The sequence below is a fragment of the Erpetoichthys calabaricus genome, chromosome 7 (assembly GCF_900747795.2).
Source record: "Erpetoichthys calabaricus chromosome 7, fErpCal1.3, whole genome shotgun sequence".
In the NCBI taxonomy this organism is placed as follows: domain Eukaryota; kingdom Metazoa; phylum Chordata; class Cladistia; order Polypteriformes; family Polypteridae; genus Erpetoichthys; species Erpetoichthys calabaricus.
In genome coordinates this window covers 198,401,726-198,421,155 of record NC_041400.2, presented here as the reverse complement: position 1 = coordinate 198,421,155, position 19,430 = coordinate 198,401,726, and the positions used below count along the sequence as shown (strand labels likewise).

The following is a 19,430-nucleotide window of genomic DNA, read 5'->3' as shown; positions in this document are numbered from 1 at the left end:
CAACTACAGATGGGCATCCACGGCATCGGGCACCTCGAGGAGACGCCATTTAATATCAGCCTTGTCGATGGCCTTTCATTCACCTCCAGCGCTTGTTCTCTCCAAGGAGCCTGAAGACTAAAATAAGGAGAAGATGTCAGTGAGGCTCGAGTGAGAAATGAAGACTCAGCGGCAGAAAGAGCAGCGGGCGGCACGCGGGTCAGTCCAGCCAGGCCACCATCTGTGTGCCAACCAGGCGTTCTCCTGTGTGCAACTCTCAACTCAGGTTACTTTAATATAGCGCCTTTCACTGAGCGCAGCACTGTAAACAGTTCAAAGATATCTATCTATCTATCTATCTATCTATCTATCTATCTATCTATCTATCTATCTATCTATCTATCTATCTATCGCGCCTTTCACATCTATCTATCTATCTATCTATCTATCTATCTATCTATCTATCTATCTATCTATCTATCTATCTATCTATCTATCTATATATAGTGCCTTTCACATCTATCTATCTATCTATCTATCTATCTATCTATCTATCTATCTATCTATCTATCTATCTATTATATAGTGCCTTTCACTCTATCTATCTATCTATCTATCTATCTATCTATCTATCTATCTATCTATCTATCTATCTATCTATCTATCTATTATATAATTTTATTATGTGTCATTATTTAATGCCTTTCATATCTAACTTATCATCAATGACAGTGTCCTGTTCATATCTATTAATCTGCCTTTCAGCTCTATGATCTATGATAGTTATATACATGTACTGCCTTTCAAATGTAATTGTCATATAGAATCCTTCCCGTCTGTCGATTATATAGTGCCTTTCTTATCTCTCTTTGCCTCAATGACTGTCACATCTACATGCCATCAGTTGTATAGCCCCCCCTCATATCCATTAATCTCTCATCATATTTTTCTGTCAGTCTATCTATCAAACAGCGCCTTTCACGTCTGTCATCTCTGACAGTTACAGTGTGTGTATCATATTGAATTCTCCACATCTGTTAATTATATAATGCTTTTCACATCTATATATATTATAGATCTTTTGTATCTAAGTATTATATAGTGCCTTTCACATCTGTATATCTATCTGTTCATGGCACAGTGCCTTTCATGTTTATCTACAGCAGCGTTTCCCAACCTTTAAGTATTTGCGAGCCGAGTTTTCATAGCAGTTTTAATTGCCCCCCCCCACCTAACGTTTTTTTGAAAGGAGCCCACTAATACCAATTTGTTCTTTTTTAATGATATATCATAGATGCATATTTTATTATACCTGCTTAACTTTTATCGACATTTATCTAACTCTAGATTTATTTTTCTAATATCAGAATGTAGTTTAAGTTAATTTGTTTTGGTTTCAATAGATGGATTTTCATATTTTCGATTCTTATTTCTTTTTTCACATCTTCGCACCCCCATTTTTGTTACTTTGCGCCCCCTTTTTGTTACTTGGCCCCACAGTATTAGAACCACTGATCTACAGTATTATGTAGTGCCTTTCATCTGTATCTGCCAAATAGCATTTTTCCAACTTTATTCCCATCCGCTTTTCCTGCCTCTCTCTGTCTACTCTAACTGCTCCACTCCGCCCACTGATGAAAGGCGCTATATGAGGTAAGGACTGGTGATTATTTCATTCCTTCATGGTGGACACACAGGTGAGCCCCACAGGTGCGGACAGGTCTGCCACTTCATGCCCAGGTCTCAGGCCAGCGTGTAGCTTGTCACCTGTCGCGCTTTGTCCCTGCCCGCTTGCCCCCCCATCACGTGATTTCCCCGTTCAGGCTGATTCAGTCTCTTCCTCGTTCCACGTGTTCCTGATATTTACAGGAGTTGGCAGTCAAGAAGGACGACTTGGCTCAGGGTCAGCCACTGCCATCCTGCTCTGGAGTCTCCGGCAGCCCCGTTCGCGGACACACTAATGGCCGTTTAAGTGCCCCACATATCCGGCCCGCTAATGGGACAGCCCGCTGGTGTGCCGCTCGGCTCTTCTTCCCTTTTCTTTCAATTCCACGGTGAATTACTGTGTGAATCTGAGAGGAGCTGATCTGCGGACTTTGATGTTCTCGGCCCCATTACGGGGGCCTGTAAATTACGAGGATCCGAGGGCCGCTCGTCCGCTTCTCGTTGCGCTTGGTTCTTCGCAGTAGTGGAGAGTGCCAAGCCGGACTGGCAGTTGGGGCGGAGACACGACACGATGCGACGCGAGGCAGGAGACCCGAATGGGCTCCGGTGAGGAGGGCAGCCGCTTTGAATTCCGTGCGTCAAGGCTCATTCGTATCTACAGCGGAGCATAACCGACTATTGATTTAATGCTAAATGGCGGCCTGCTTTTTCATTAGCGTGCCGGGGAGGAAGGCTCCCATATTTTCTCATTACTGCATTTTCACATTAATCGAGTGTGGCTTTTTTTTTCCTGCTGACTCTTATTTCCAATTTATTTTTCAGATTCCACCGCTGTGCTGACACACTGAGGGGAGGCAGGAGGCGGCAAGAGGCCTTTCAGCCAGTAGGTGGCGCTGCATTGAGCTGGTTGACCGGTGGAAGAGGTGAATGGAGAAGGTTTGGCCTCCATGTTGAAGGTCCATCAGGGTTCTGAGTGACACACTGAGCTAATAACCTCAGCAGAACCCACCAACACCCAAGTGAGCTTAAACATTAGGGGAGTCGTGCCACCCCCTGAACCAGAATGCCACCCAGTGCCCACTCTGCCAAGGTCTTTGAGACGCGGTAATGACTCTGAATTTGCACAGAGGCCTTCTGGAACTTACAAAATGAAACGGCGCCTCCTTCAGCTCCTCCTGGGGCAGTGCCACCTGTTCTGTTTATGAGCGCCCCCTACTGGCTGCCCATAATCCAGAAGTGTCCTTCAATATGGTGTCATATTTCAAAACTCATTTACTGTTTAAAGTGTCCTGTGATGAGGTCAAATATAAAAGGCGCTATAAAGAGTGAAGACTGAGTGATTGATGTCTGCCTTCTGGGTGTGGGTGACTTGTGTCATTTGCCTTGGTGGCCTCTGTGCCATTGTCATCCATGGAGTTCTCTTCATCTGAGTCCCTTCCCAAAAGATACGGGCCATTCTGAGCAGACCTTGGATTACAGACCAGTTCCACACCAGCCTGCCATGCAGCACCTCCCAGTTGGCACTGGCCAAACTACGTCCGTAATTATACTTGTGACAAAATAACCAGGATGGGAAAGTCCCATTTACTCTCCTGTCCATTATGAGTTCATGCCAGTGCTGAGATGCTGGAAGGTGGAGCCCACCCTGGCAGCACTGGGCACAATAGGGGGCACCACTCCAAATATCCAGGATGTTTCTGGGATATGGGAGCAACCAGGACCAGCAGGGTGAAGGTGCCAGCTGAATACTGACGGGGAACAGGACTGAGTATTGTGAAAACGTACGGACCCCCGCATGGCAGGGCGAACACACAGAAAGGAGGAAGAAGAACAAAAACATGCAGCGCTGAGCCGGTGATGGTCACAGAAACAATCAAACCCTGAGCCGGCGTGGCTGCAGACGCCACACACACTCACACCAGCATGTGACACCTTCACATTGATCAGGCCTGGCATTGATTGCGTCACACCATTAGGGGAGCAAAATCGTTTGAGTTGCTGTGATGCCAATTAAAATTATAAATCTGTGTGAAAAGTTAATGAAAGGGAAAAGTGAGGAAATGAAGATGAAGGGAAACGATAAAGAGACATCGATGGAGTAATGAGAGACTACGGGGGCCTGTCACCAAAAATACACTGACGGTGGCAACAGAAAACCAATAAACGGAACACAAATAGCAGCACAAAGTATGGGGGGGGGCGGGAAGTGATGGGGGCCGGGGGGGCTTAGTCACTGAAAGGTGGCATAGAAAACCCACTAAAGAAAGCAACAGAAGAGAGCCACCTGGGCAGGTGAGACGTATGCAAATGAGCAACACCGAGGCATCATGGGAAAAGGAACTGGCAAAGGTCACCTGCTGAGACCCAATCAGTGAGGATGTGCTCAGAAAAGGTCAGAGTTCATCGCATATACTGTATATATATATATATATTATATAGCGCCTTTCACTCTATCTATCTATCTATCTATCTATCTATCTATCTATCTATCTATCTATCTATCTATCTATCTATCTATCTGTTATATAGTTCCTTTCACTCTATCTATCTATCTATCTATCTATCTATCTATCTATCTATCTATCTATCTATCTATCTATCTATCTGTTATATAGTTCCTTTCACTCTATCTATCTATCTATCTATCTATCTATCTATCTATCTATCTAACTATCTATCTATCTATCTATCTATCTATCTGTTATATAGTTCCTTTCACTCTATCTATCTATCTATCTATCTATCTATCTATCTATCTATCTATCTATCTATCTATCTATCTATCTATCTATTATATAGTGCCTTTCATCTATCTATCTATCTATCTATCTATCTATCTATCTATCTATCTATCTATCTATCTATCTATCTATCTATCTATCTGTTATATAGTTCCTTTCACTCTATCTATCTATCTATCTATCTATCTATCTATCTATCTATCTATCTATCTATCTATCTATCTATCTATCTATCTGTTATATAGTTCCTTTCACTCTATCTATCTATCTATCTATCTATCTATCTATCTATCTATCTATCTATCTATCTATCTATCTATCTATCTGTTATATAGTTCCTTTCACTCTATCTATCTATCTATCTATCTATCTATCTATCTATCTATCTATCTATCTATCTATCTATCTATCTATCTATTATATAGTGCCTTTCATCTATCTATCTATCTATCTATCTATCTATCTATCTATCTATCTATCTATCTATCTATCTATCTATCTATCTATCTATCTATCTATCTGTTATATAGTTCCTTTCACTCTATCTATCTATCTATCTATCTATCTATCTATCTATCTATCTATCTATCTATCTATCTATCTATCTATCTATCTATCTATCTATCTATCTATCTATCTATCTATCTAGTGCCTTTCCTAGGTATCTGTTATGTTATTTTTATTTATTGTTATTATCAGGCTGACACTTTCATCCAAGGTGACTTACATTTGCCATCCCACTGGTTCCTTTCCTTTTCCCAGTTTCATCACAGGCCGGTGTAGTGACTCTGCTCAGGGTCACACAATGTCAGTAACCCCCCAATCTGGGGGTCTGAAGGCCACATTGGCTAATCTCTCTCTCTCTCTTTCTCTCTCTCTTTTTCTTTTTATAGCCCCTTTCCCATCTGCCTGTTCTCTTGGCATTTCCCCCTCCTTTTGTGCCCACCGCATCGCCTCTCACAGCCCCCCTAGAGGTGGTGTCCTGCTGTCTCTCTCTCTCCCCCTGTTCCAATGTCACCTTGGTGTGTGACATGAAGGCTCTTTGTGTCTCTCGCCAGACATGATGAGTTCCTGTCATGCCCGCAGGTGCTCTGTAAAGCAAACAGAGATAAGGCTGTGGTCGCCTCCCTGCCCCGTGGGCCGTGTCATTGGAAATTGTGTTTCAAATCTGTCAGTTTGTTCAAAGAGGGGGGCAAGCGGCCGCTGTGACACACTGGGGTCTTCTGATTCTGGGCTGCACAGAGTCCATCAGGAGGTGTCACAGTGAACACCCTGGCTTTGCTCTTTTGATATTTTCGAACCCTGACTGACTGTGGGCCCCCCCAAAGACGTTGAAGTGGCAGCCCCCCTGTGTTGCTGTCTCCCCACACACTCTTCCATTACCTTAAACTCTTTCACCAATTGGGATTCTTTATAAAGAAGAGTGGCAGGGCGGCACAGTGATTAGCTCAGCTGACTCCTGGGTTCTGCTCTCCACGTGTTCTCTCGGTGTTCGTGTTCTCCTGTCTCCAGGTACTTCACTCTTTCTCACACATCACGAAGTGTGCACGTGTGTGTGTGTGTGTGTGTGTGTGTGTGTGGGTGGGTGGGTGTCAGTTCTAAAGTGTCCTCCTGGGGTGGGCCCTGTGATTAACTGCTGTCCATTCCAGAGATGGTCCCAGCCTTGATGCCCCTGTGACAGGCTCCACCGCCTGCGCCCAATGAAGTTTGTGACTGCCATCTTGAATCAGGAGCTCCACTTTACTGTCATCCCCTCATCATCTCAGAAGCCCATCATCTGAATTTTAGGTCACTTCTTCTTCATCAAAGCCACTTAGTCCAAGGGGTCCGGTGCAAGTAAGCAGACCCTGGTGGTCCCAGTGGACATGTGACTGTCTTCAGCCCATCCACAATGGGAACTGGCTTCTGTCACTCCTGTGCTTCAGGAGGTGCCACACTGACAGGGCATCAGACACATATGAGGCCCGGCCACGTCTGCCATGCTGATGGGCTCCTCATTATGAGACAGAACAGACTGGTGGCACAGAAAGACCAGTAAAGAACAGCTGGACTGAGTTGGAGTGACTGAAGGGGAAGTGAAGAGCCATTGAGAGGAGACGTGGCAGAGGAGGAGGATGAGGATGAAAAGTTAGTCTCAGCTGGAATGTGAGATGGGCTCTTTAGTGATGAGGAAGGTGGCACCACGAGAGGCTGTTGGGGTCTTTCAGCATTTGGCACCCAGGGGCACCCGCAGACCCTGTTTAGGGCCCTTCTGAGCCTGTGCCCGTTCCCCCATGGGTGCTTCTCTTGGTACTCTTGCCAGTTCCTGTTCTGGATTGCCAACTGGTGCTCCCACATCCACCAGCGATGTGGGGAGGTGGGGGGGCTTTAGAAGCTTATACCATTGATCTGTATGTCCATCACGTATGTTCTAAGTGCCTTGAGCACAGGAAAGGCGCTATATAAATAAAATGTATTTTTATTATTAGTCCTGATGAATGCCATACCATTAAATGAACGCACAAGAAGCCCCAAACCCCACCAGCACTCTTAGATGTTATAAATGTATTAGAGGGGCTAGGACCCTGATACCTGCAGATCCTAGAAATCTCACAGCTGGTGACATACGTGGCACATTTCCATGCCATTTAGCTTGGTGTTTACTGCCCTCTGTTGTGGTGCCATTGCCCTGACTATCCAGTGAAGCCAAGATACCCTTTAGCACTCGCCGCCATTGACCACCGACATGGAGACCGGTGTTCAGCCACCATACTCAGGCAGGCAAGTGGGCAGCTTTACTGTGTGAAGTTCCAGTAAGCCGCTGTACTCTCCTTACCCAGCTGGGACCACAAGTTGCTGTCTGAGGAAACTTTCAAAATGCAGGAGATCCCCTGGCCACTAGTGGGCAGCAGCAGCAGGAGCAGTACTGGCCCACTCTCCCAAAGGCTGCTGGGAGTTGTAGTTTCTGAGTAAGTTTTGACCCAGACGTGCTATGTGGTGAACTGAGTAGAAGCCCTGTGATTGGCCCCTTACTCAGACGGGCTTGGAGTCGGGTTCAAGGGCTCAAGGAAGGAGAGATTGAGAGGCCAGAGGATCAAAGTGGGGAAGTGCTGTAGGCAGCTCAGAGGGAAAACAAGGCCTACCTGAACAGGTAGGCTGATGGTTTGGTTTCTGATCTTTTGTTATTTTGGATTTTCCCCAAATGTAAAGCCCCCTCTTTTATTCTTCAGGGTCTCTGTTTGGTTGCTCAGGGACTTCTTTGCAGCACCTCAAAAGGTAACAACTTGGCAGATCTCTGTAGTCCACGTTTACGTGAGGGAGCTGCTTCTGAGAACTTCTCACCTCCAACCTTCAGATTATATTGCACCTTTCTGTACTGAACTCCAGCCCCGGACCCTTTCCAGATGTTCTATCATCATCTGACTTGGCCAGAGGCTGCCATGATGCACACTTCCTTTTCAGACCTCCATCTGTCCAGCCTCCTGTGTATTCTTGTCCAGTCCTTTTTCCCCCTTTTTTGGTCCCACTGACCCCTTTTCTCATCTATAAAGATTGCCCACCAAATGACCACCTCACACCCCTTGGCCCACCTCTGGCTTTAGTCATCAGGGAGTTTTAACCCTTTAAGGCTCAGTAGACAATCATGATAGGTGCTGATGGTGTGCTGCGATGTCAGGTGACACACTGGGAAGGGGCGGAGCCTTTAAGGAGTCAACTGAGACAGAAAGGCCCCCTGCTGACCGACATCAAGAACTGCATCTGTGAAAAGTCCTGGACGGCCAGATGTTTGGGTGCTGAAATATGCAAAAGAAAACCCACCTGACTGTAAGGCGCTATATAAAATCAGAGGGCTCCTCCTTTTAAAGGGAGGACACCGGTGACCCCCAAAATTCACACGAGCAGAGGAGCCCAGTGACAGGCGGCCACTCGAGTCTGCTCAGCTGGTGACGTCCCGCCGCTCGCTGCTCTCGTATTTCATGCACTCCCTCTGTGAAGACGCTGTCATTTAGTGGCAAAGATTGATGAATCGGCGCTCGTTTCTCTTCTTCTTCTTCTTTAAAAAAAGCTCATTAATTTGAAAATCGCACCTCCCTCTGGGCCAGCGTTGGTCTGCCGGACTCACCGGCGGCTTGTGCTTTGGGTTCATTTTACAGAGCAGTCGCGTAGAGGAGCCCGGTGTCCCCACGGTGAGTGGCACGGCACGGGTGTCAACCGGAGCCACCGCAGGCAGAGGCCATCGAGCAGGAAGGTGGGGGAGGGTGGGTGGATGGACAGAAGGATGGATGGATGGATGGATGGATGGATGGACGTTCTCATCCTCATCAATAAATTCTTCATTTGTCGATGTATTCATTTAGCGATTGAGTCATTCATACGTACATAACATGTGCCTTATTAATTAATACATTCATTTATTCACTCCATTAATCATTCATTCATTTGAGAATGTGGGCATTCATTCGAGTATCTCGTCCTTCCCTCCTTCCTTCAATGTTTCATTCATTCACATGTTCATTCAGCTCTTCATTATGTATTCACTCGTTTTTGTTCTATTCATTCATTTCATTAGATTTCAATGTGTAAATTAATTCACGCATTTTAACTCATTTAATATATTCATTCATTCATTCATTTTTGTTCCATTCATTCACTCAAGTAATTATTTGTTCATTTATTAATGTGTTCATGCAATCAGATATTATTTCCTTTCTTCATTTAATGTCATTCATACATTCATTCATTTGTTCATTATGTTCACATATTCTTCCTAGCTTTATTAATATTCATACATTTATTTATTCATTGTTTTGTTCCATTCATTTTCTAATGCATTAATTCAGTCACACATTTACTTGTTTATTTGTCCTTCCTTCCTTCCTTCCTTCCTTCCTTCCTTCCTTCCTTCCTTCCTTCCTTCCTTCCTTCCTTCCTTCCTTCCTTCCTTCCATTCATTCTTAGTCAATGTGTTGTTTTGTTCACACATTCTTTACACATTAATTCCTTCATCGTCACTGTGATTATTCATTCACACGTGTTTTCATTCATTCATTCATTCATTCATTCAGTTAGCCATTTCTTTATTTTTTAATGTGTTCCTTCCTTTTAAAAGTGCTAATCTTTCACAAATCAATTCATTCATTCATTTCCATTTTCATTCTTTCATTCATCTTCCACTTGCTTTACCTCAGATCAGTGGCCCAGCAGTCATGTGCCACCGTCCCCACCTCACGCTGTCCCTTTTCCTCCTGAGTCCCCAGGTCCCAGAGAAGCCCAAATCAGTAAACCCCCCCCCCCCGGGGGGTCTCTACCCAGTGCCCTGTTGTCCACTCTGGAGGTCACAAGTGTGCCGTCAGTCTTTCTCACCACACTTCAGGAGTGCAGTTGGTGGTCTGTGACAGTGTGACACGTCAGGTGGCCATTGCAGCCCCTTAGGCTTGTGCCACACTTGGACCCTGACCTGGAGGAGCTTCTGGGGACGTCCAGCTGTTTTCTTTTTTTTTTTTCCTGTGCCTTGTCCTTCACAGCTAGGGTCCTGCTAGCACTGGGCACAAACGTAGCCTCCTCTGGACTCCCCCTGCCACCCAGACCACATCTGTGACATGAAGAGAAGGCACCAGAGGCTCCCAGGTGTCTGTTCACTTACCTCACCAGGGTGCCAACACGGAACAACAGATGAGCCCCTGATTACTGCGTTAAGAGCTGCTCGTCCACTTCAGAAAGAATTAACAGCAATGTGGTGGCCATCTGCACGAAGACGCCAGAGAGAAGTCCATGGGTTTGAGGCGCGCCAGCCAACCCGCCGGCCCTTTAACTCACTAAATGACAAAGTAACGTAACTTACTGCTGAGGCTCAGGGTTGCTCATCCGACTCTTTTATTGATTAACCAAAGACCTCATCAGGGGGGCTGCAGTCTCACAACCCACCAAGGGACACATCCAGACCCCGTCCACCTTAAGGAACTCAGTCTGGACCAGCCGCATAGACCAGGGGCTCCCAAGGTGGCAATGGGCATGTCAGCCTGTCACGAACATCTCCACGCCGGATCAAGGCTGAGCTAATGGAAGCCCACCCGGAGCAGCCACTCATTCACCCATTGGTCAGTTGGTAGTTCACTGTCCTCAGAGGGGTTTCCTACCCTGTCTGCAACCATTAAAAGCTAAGGATTGATTGATTGATTGATTGATTGATTGATTGGACCTACTAATTAGTGTGCAGTTCACGCTCCTCTTTTCCCAGCTTGTAAGGACACACCCATTAGCCGACTGAGTGACTGAATGTGATGGTCACTCTCTTAGTCAAAGCCCCCCGAGATGCTCTCCCTACCTTATAAGGTGCTATAAACGACAATTGATTGGTGAATTGATTGATTGACTGAACGACTGAGTGATTGATTGATTGATTAAATTTCCTCTTTACTGTGTAGTTTGCAATTCTGCATTTTCTCCCTTATCAGGCACTATAAAGGGTGAATGATTAATTAATTGATTATTTGACTGGTATTGATTCATGTTGCTAGCTGCTGTAGAATGTCCCAGTAGACACTTTTCCCAAATTTATAAGTCACTAGAAAGCTGATTGATTGATTGACTAAATTTGTTATTTGCTGTGTAGTTCCTATTAGATAGATAGATAGATAGATAGATAGATAGATAGATAGATAGATAGATAGATAGATGCATCCTCTACCTTTTAAGGCGCTATAAAATCTGATTGAGTGACTGACTGATTTTTTTCTGTTAACGGTGAAATTTGCACTCCAGCTAAGTGCATTTACTACCAATAAGGTGCTATATAATTAAAATGTATCATCATTATTATAAAAGCGAGTTGGCTTAATTGATTGATTGATTGATTGATTGATTGATTGATTGCATTTGTTGGTTATTTTCAGTCCTACCATGTAAGGCGCTATAAAACCTGCTTGATTGACTGATTCTTTCATTGATTCTTTGACACTTTCCCTGACTATTTCATTGAATGTCCCCAAGCCCTCACTCCTCAGCCCAGGTGTGGTGGGGGGCCCACTGACCTCCTCGTTTGCTCCACTCCAGTGTCCAGGCTACTGTCCTGGCCCACCTGCTGACTTTCTCCAGCCCCTCACTTTGACCCAAATGTCACCTCTTGGACCATCACTGACCTGCAGGCCCCCTGAATCAGGTGTCCCTCCAGCACATCTCTTTGACTTTGGTGCCCCTGGGCTCTCATTTACTAGCAGCTGGAAGCCCCCCATCTGATTTATTCTGCCTGCTCCTCTGCTCTTGTTTTCCTCTGTCCTGCCCTCTTCACGTTTTGGGGCCATGTGGTCCTTCTTGTGTCGTCTATTTTAAAGGCCACCTCTCTTGTGGAGTTTGTGTCTGTGGGAGTGAAGGAATCACCTCTGTGTGTATCATGTAATACATTTAAAAGACAAAAAAGAGAACTGGAATACTGAAGGAGCCGTGAGGATGTGGTGGGCTGAGTACGGACATTCCAGGCCATGAAGGAATGCATGGACGGAAGTGGGGGCTTCTGAACATTCAGTGTGGAGCCAGCATGCTCTCCTTGTGTGCAGGTAGGTTTGAACTCCGGTGTCCTCTCACATCACAGATGGTTAATGGGGGACCCTCAATGACTTCTCATTGGTGTCTAGTGCTTCCAAGATAAGCTGTGGCCAGAAGTGATGGGATGGATGGATAGGTGGCTGGATGGATGGATGGATGGATGGATAGGTGGGTGGATGGATGGATGGATGGATGGATGAATGGATGGATAGATAGATAGATAGATAGATAGATAGATAGATAGATAGATAGATAGATAGATAGATAGATAGATAGATGGATGGATGGATGGATGGATGGATAGGTGGATGGATGGATGGATGGATGGATGGATGGATGGATGGATGGATGGATAGGTGGATGGATGCATGGATGGGTAGATGGATGGATGGATGGATGGATAGGTGGATAGGTGTGTAGATGGATGGATGGATGAATGGATGTATGGATAGGTGGGTAGATGGATAGATGGATGGATGGGTGAATGGATGGATGGATGGATGGATGGATGGATGGATGGATGGATGGATGGATAGGTGGGTAGATGGATGGATGGATGGATGGACAGGTGGGTAGATGGATGGATGGATAGATGGATGGATGTATGGATAGATTGATGGATGGATGGAACAAAGTCTTTCCAGCTCTTCACTGGGTGACGGTGCTTTCACTCTGAGGTCCTACTTGAAGATGAACCAACCGCCCAGTGAGTTGTCAGCACTTCCAATCTCGCTTGTCTCCATCAGATGCCCAGGCTCTTGGCATGCAGGTGCCCCAGCAGTTGTGTGCCAATCTTTCATTGCTTCCCACCTCATTCAGGAAGGTACCACCTGCTGGTGAGTGACCACCCAATGCCCAGCTCATCTCCACCCAGTTCTCTGAAGATTCTTCCCTCTTGTTCATCGGGTCATTTCTGTTTGGTACCAACATCGTGCCAGTTCATCTTAATTTGCCAACACTTTTTTCCTTTGTCACCCTGGAAGGTGTGACATAAAACTGATTTGATTTTATATTTGCAGTGTGCTTTGGGTTGAAAGGCGCTATATAGTTCAACTGAGCCTGTGTATGTGCATATTGGCATGCTACCCAGGTGTTGAGGCCTTGGCAGACTTCAGACGGGAAACATGTTATGGGAACAGGACTCTTAGGACTGAGGTGGTGAGAATGAAGGAAATCACGGGGGCATCCACCTTAGTGGAGAATGTGGGGGCCAACAATACAATTTAACATTTTGGTGTCCAGCCAGCCGAGTCTATGATCCCCTCCTGATCATGCAGGTGGGACACTCCATTTGGGACCACCATGTCGGGCAGGTTAGAAACAAAGTGAAAGAGCAGCATGATTTTCAGTTGTTGTAGAAGACCCCCGCATTTACCCACCAGACTGAGAAGGACATGTGGGGGCACCGTCAGAGAGATTTTATGAGAGTTGAAGTCGGTGAGCCTTACATCTTCTAATCTATGGATCAATGAGCACCGCCCCGCCCCCCCCCCCCCCCCCCCACTCCCACTCCCCCCACGCCCGTCTCACTGTGAAAAAATCCTGGAAAAGCACTGAGCCTGGGAAAGGCGCTCTAAAGACGACGAGCCTCACAGGGGACGCCACTTTACTTTCTGTCCACTAGATGGCAGCAAGGAAGCCGAGAAAGGAAAATGTTCTGCTCTGCAAAAGGAGCCGAGACAAGCCCTCTAATCAGACACGTGATTACGTTTATATAGCGTCTTTCTAGCTATTCAAAACACTCTGTGCAGACAGTGGAGAGCCCCTTCAACCACCACCACCACACTGCAGCACCCACCCACCAAGATGGTGTGACAGGAGAGATGTGATATGAGCCGGGGGGGGGGTCCACGGCAGGGGATATCAGGGGGCCAGAATGGATGAGGTCACGGTGAGTAAATTAGCCAGGACATTGGGGCTCACACAACTCGGGGATCTTTAATCATCACAGAGAGCCAGGACCTCAGTTTTACATAACGTCTAAAGGACGGTGACGTACAGCACAGTGTCCCCGTCACTACACAAACACTGTAGAATTAGCGCCCCCTGCTGGCCTCACTATCACCTCTTCAAGCAGCAACCCCAGCATTTCCTTGATGGTCTCCCACCCAAGTATTGTCTGAGCCCAAACCTACTTAGCTTCAGGTGGGTGAGTTGCTGTGGAGCACAAGAGGGACAGAAATCACAGCTGATCACAGAGAGGAAGACAACGAGGACCCCAGGAGTCACTGCACAGGTGATAAGGGACTGTGAGGAGAATCCCGACGCTCCAGGGCTCTTGTGCTCTTCATCCACACCTTCGTCTTTAGTGTCATGAAGCTGTCCCTCAGCTGTCTTACATGTGCGACACCTGCTAGCTTTCTGTCCACTAGATGGCAGCAGAGAATCATTCCAGCTCTGGGTAGGCAGTCAGGGGTCTCACTGCATGGCAGCCCCTTTAAACAACAGTTGTAATGAACTCCCTGGCCACTAGGTGGCAGCCTTCCTAAAGATGTTTAAGGGTAGGACCCTGGGCATAGAATTTTGACTTTGGAGGAAGACAGCGGCAGGAAGAGGAAGCACCGTGCAGGTAATAAGGGGCTGTGAAGAGAATTTAAAACCAGTGGGGCCTGACCCTTTGCGTGTGCGTCTCTGTGCACCCCTTCGTCTTTAATGCCATCTCGCTGTTCTCCCCCGTTGTCTTTCATTATCACGGTATACAAAATAAGTGCAATGAACTTTTTGAAAATGATTCACCGATGGCCCACTGCAGATCTGCCTGCCTCACAAACGTGTCTGCCCACATGGTCTCTGAAAAAGCTTGACCTCTGCTGTATATAGCGCCTTTCATGGCAAGCACCCTCAGGGAACTCTTCACAGAGCCACGGGAGCTACTGTGGTGAGAGGTAACGGCGTAAAATGGAAAAGCACCCCAGCTTAGGAGGACTGAACTTTGAGTCCAAAAACGTCACTGGGACGAACGTGAATTTCTGTGGCCATTTCATTCATTGAAGAACTCTGTGAGAATGAACAGACCTGATCGAGGACCCCTGGTCACCGATATAAGCGGAGAGTGGTGGTCCCGGTCTCACTCGATCATGCGATAAAGTCAACAAGAAGAAGTGAAGGAGGACGAGCCCTCCATCTGGTCCACCGACCGGAGCCGAGCCCGATGGCAGCCCCCCCCCTCTCGCGTGGGCCGCGGCATAAGGCGCTCCTGGCCTCGTGTCAAGAAGCGGCCGCTGCCTCCCTTCGGCCTCCGTGGATGTGCTGCTGCTAACAAGCCGGAGGGATGCGCTTACCACACCAGGCCACTGGGGGCGCAGCGAACTGTCGCAAGCCATCCCGGTGCCGAATCGCTCATTTTATCTGAGAACCCGGGAAGTCGACACTGGAGGGTGGAGACGACCACCCCTCCGCCCCTTGGATTTGAGTTTTAGGAAGTGAATTGCGTGCCAGTTTCCCAGCAGAGCAAAAGGCTCCACGCGCGCGGGGCTTCTGACCCGAGTTGCTCTCCTGCTAGTTTGAGTCATTACTCCTCGTGCTCATTATAATGCGAAGAAGTGCAGAATCGATACATTTAACCAAGCAAAAGCAATCAGGGAGACGCTCTCATTTCCACGGGTCACCTAGAAGAGACTCAAAGAGAGGAAACCCAACTGCGAGGGCGAAGTGAGAAGGTGAAGGATGAAGAGCAGGCGCGTGCACGGCAGCCGCGCGTCCCCGCGCCTTTCGGATTTCGCTTCGCCCTCCCGCGCTCCGCCACTCGGCCCTGGATGGATGGCTTCGGACGCACTGGAGTGACTCCGGTGTCCAGGGAGCTTGTCTCCCGTGTTCGGGCTTAAGGTCCTCCTGCTTGAAAAAGCCTCAACCGTTCAGCTAATCTCCTAATTACTGAGACATGAGCCAGTGAAGTCGCAGTCGGCCCGGTGTCTTCCCTCGGGATGCTCTGCTCTGCTTCAAGGCATCCATCACATCCAGAGCAGAGGGCTGTTTGGTTTTGTTGTTTTTTTTTTCAACTTGATTTATAAGCCTGGAGCTGATTATTTAGATTATTCTCACACAAGTCCAAGTTTACCCAAACCGCGCTCCTCCGTGGCGACACTGATGTCGCAAAGTGTGTAGGACTCCTGCATTCTGGCTCCGGGATCAAATGATAGTCCAGGCACAAAGTGTAAACTTGATGGGCGACTCCCTCCCTCCAATACGCCAGGGGTGCACACCAGGAGGACACACTCAAGTGCCACCTCAGTGCAAGTCTGGAGACTGGAGACAAGTCTACAGATGTCATACTCCATGTCTGTTTGAGCATCTGGTCCAGAGCCTTTAGAGCTGGCACTAAAGGGGGCGTGTTGTAAAGAAAAAACTGTGCCATCGTCACCCGATCCATTGTCACCCTGACGAATGGTGGCCGTTGCTCTAAGTTGGTCAGAAGAGATCCCGAAATGTCATATTCCATCACTCGTCCACATGGCCTCTGTATTATGTGCCTCGTGAAAGGCGCTATATAAAATGAAAGTGGTCTTTGCTTGAATTGAGATGACATGAACTGCTCTGCTGGCCCCTCCTAAGCAGCTTCGTTGCCCTAAATATTAAGCACCACAAGGCGCACCACGTCGGACTCGTAGAACCGTCGGGTATCATCCCAGCATGTGCCACGGAGTGCCAGAGACTAACAAGTGGGCATTCCTATCAGATGGGAGGCGCACTTGAACCTAAAGTTGGAGCCCCGGCGGTCCCACTCCAGGTGTGCACCACGCGCTCCTCCAAAGAATCCAAATTCGGTGTCGTGTCCCCCAAGCCACGCACGTCTCGCAGCTGTACGCTCGGTCTCGATGATCCACGACAGGGTGGGCATTTTTGTTTTAACGAGGGCATCTCTTTCCATCGGCAGCTGTTTAAATAAAGCTCCCAAGGTACACTTCGTCAAGGTTCCTGAAGAGAAAGCTAATATTTATGCATATGCGCTGCGGGTTCGGCTCGGTGCGGGGCTCTCGTCGAGCTGCTGCATGGGACGCAAGCTGTTTGCTCTATTTTAGTCCGCCACTCGCTTTTTTTGCCTCCTCCTCCTCCTCCTTCTCCTCCTCCTCCTCCTCCTCTCTGCCAGCGGTGCAGGCGCAGCTGGCTCTGACCCAGTATTCGCACGCATGCAGCCACACCGTTCATGGACGCGGCGGCAGCCGAACGCACGCACAAGCACCGCTACGGCGCCTCGACAGCTCGAGTGGGGGTCCCTCCTGCCCTTCGTCGGCTTCATCGCCCCGCCGCCAAGTACTCAGTCAGACCATTAGGGGCATTTCCCGGGGGGGTGGGGATCGGCGCACCTTTAATCCCTTTTCAGACTTCATAGAGTCCGGCGGTAATTGTCAGAAGGAAAGAGACACTTGACGACGGCTGTACTCCGCGTTTAGCGTTCGACGAGCCGCCGAGGCCGACGCTTCAAAGTTTGCTCTCAGAACAGCTTATTAACAATGGGCTGAATTGAAAGGGTGATTTGTCAAGGTGGGATGCACTGACTAGCTGTAGCCATTCACAAGGAGAGCTGCTGAGCAAGGAGCAACCCCTCTGTGATTTCTGCTTCGTGCCCCGGTCGTGTGCAGACTCCGCTGCTCTGAAAAAGGAGAGAAGGGGAAATAAAACCAAAGGAAATAAAGAAAAGGCAACGAAAGATTACGAGAAAGATTTAAAAAAGAAAAAGAGAGAAAGACGGAAATCCCCAGCGCGGGGAGCGTGGAAGCAGCAGAACCAAGGACGGAGCTTCTTCTGCCGGCTGTCATCGTCATTTCATACATCTGCTGATCCCCCCGGCGGGGCTCATTCGTTCAGAGACTCTCGCCGGGCTGATTCCTCCTGCGGACTCGGGGATTAAACGCCGCGCCTCGAGGTGAGTGCCGAACGAGCGTGTAGCCTGGCTGGGCTGGGGGCTTACACGGCGCCGCACCTGCATGCCCGATACATCCATGTATGTGTGTGTGTGAGTGTGAGAGTGTGAGTGTGAGTGTGTGTGAGAGTGCGCGTGTCTCTCTCTGTGTGTACAGGTCGTATGTTTGTGTGAGCGCGGGCTACGGCGCGATCCGCCGGGTCTGCATTACGAGCACTTCGCAAGTTTGTTCGTGGGCGTCATCCTCTTCTTATTGTGCTGCTAATGACGCTTATTTATGACGGGCTTTGAAATGAGCTGCCTTCGGGCTCGAGGCGGAGAACGGGCTCGGCTGCTGCTAGTTTGGAGGCACCCCGACCACGTAACGTTACTCTTCCGAGCGCCTTGTGCTTGTTTTCTCGCTACAACGAGCTTCGTGCTTTACTGTGGAAGTAACGCCTGGAATTACAAGGCAAAAGTGCGAGGGGCGAGCGGCTCGCGATCACATACAGGGGCTCCTGCCAGTTAGAATTCCGTCCTTCTGTACTCCTCGCTATACTGGGGCTGGCATTGCAGGGAATCGCACGAAAAAAGGGGGCACGCAATCCACTGATCCAGTAACGAGCCTTGAAATGCCATCCTTCACATGCCTCGGACGTGCCGCCCGTACAGCGCGTGAGTGTGTGTGAGTGTGTGTGAGTGTGTGTGTGCGCTCGGAGGATCTCACCTCTCCCACACTCGCCACCATACACCTTCGGATTTCTTTCTTTTTTTTTTTTTGCATACTTTTCATTTTCTCCAGCCTGTCACGGACAGCTCCCAGAGATCCCCACTTCTGATCGACTTGCTTCTCAGGTAAAGGGGACACTTTTTTTCCCACACCCCACCGATGAAATATGCATACCGGCGCGCACAGAGTCCTCTCACTGCTGAAATATTTAGTGTAATGCAATTTTTAAAAAGCGACGCCGTTTAACCCCCTCCGCTGCTTGTTATTGCCACCTGCACTGCCGCTTTAAGGAGCCTCAATGAAAATCTTCAAGGCATAAAATTTTAAAAGTCCCTCAAGTGAAGACTTCCGTCTGCAGAATCCTCCGAAGTGCCGCTCCGAGTCCGGTGATGGGGCGGAAATGCTGGCCGCGGTACGGCGGGGCCCCTCGGGGTCCGGCAAGGAATGGCTGCTCTGTCGAATTACAAGATAATATTATTATTATTATTATTATTATTATTATTATTATTATTATTATTATCATCTCACACCTACATGCTCTTGTAATGGAGGCTCAAGACCGGAATGTCAACCAGATGTCAACCCAATTGTGGCCCAGATACACACAGACCCACTATTCCCGTGACCTTAATAATCAACATCATCATCACCATCATCATCATCAGGACTCTAATTCAGGCACAAGTTAGAAACCCGCTGTGAATAGGGTGTCAGTGTTCATGGTGGGGCCTACTTACTCATAGACCCTTAATACAGTGAGCTTAATCATCATCATCATCATCAAGGCATGGATCAGTCAGCCATGAATGGGGTGCCAGAACATCATGGGGCTCACTTGCACACATACCCTTACTTTAGTGAGCTGAATGATCATAATCAACAACATCATCATTTTCATCTTTATCACCACCTTACACTGGCTTACTGGGACAAGAGATAAAGGATTTGGCCATAA

The 19,430-nt window shown here is 47.8% G+C and overlaps 2 protein-coding genes across 2 annotated transcripts in view; both read left to right on the top strand.

Moving 5' to 3' along the window:
• The window catches only part of LOC114655011 (uncharacterized), an 899,220-nt gene that overhangs the window by 448,613 nt on the left and 431,177 nt on the right, over window positions 1-19,430 (top strand). The gene's annotated exons all lie outside the window — the stretch shown is intronic.
• Window positions 16,738-19,430, top strand: part of lingo2 (leucine rich repeat and Ig domain containing 2) — a 595,644-nt gene continuing 592,951 nt past the window's right edge. Inside the window, exon 1 of the mRNA XM_028805897.2 lies at window positions 16,738-17,769. The gene's annotated coding sequence lies outside the window, so the exon portion shown is untranslated. The remainder of the gene's footprint in view (window positions 17,770-19,430) is intronic.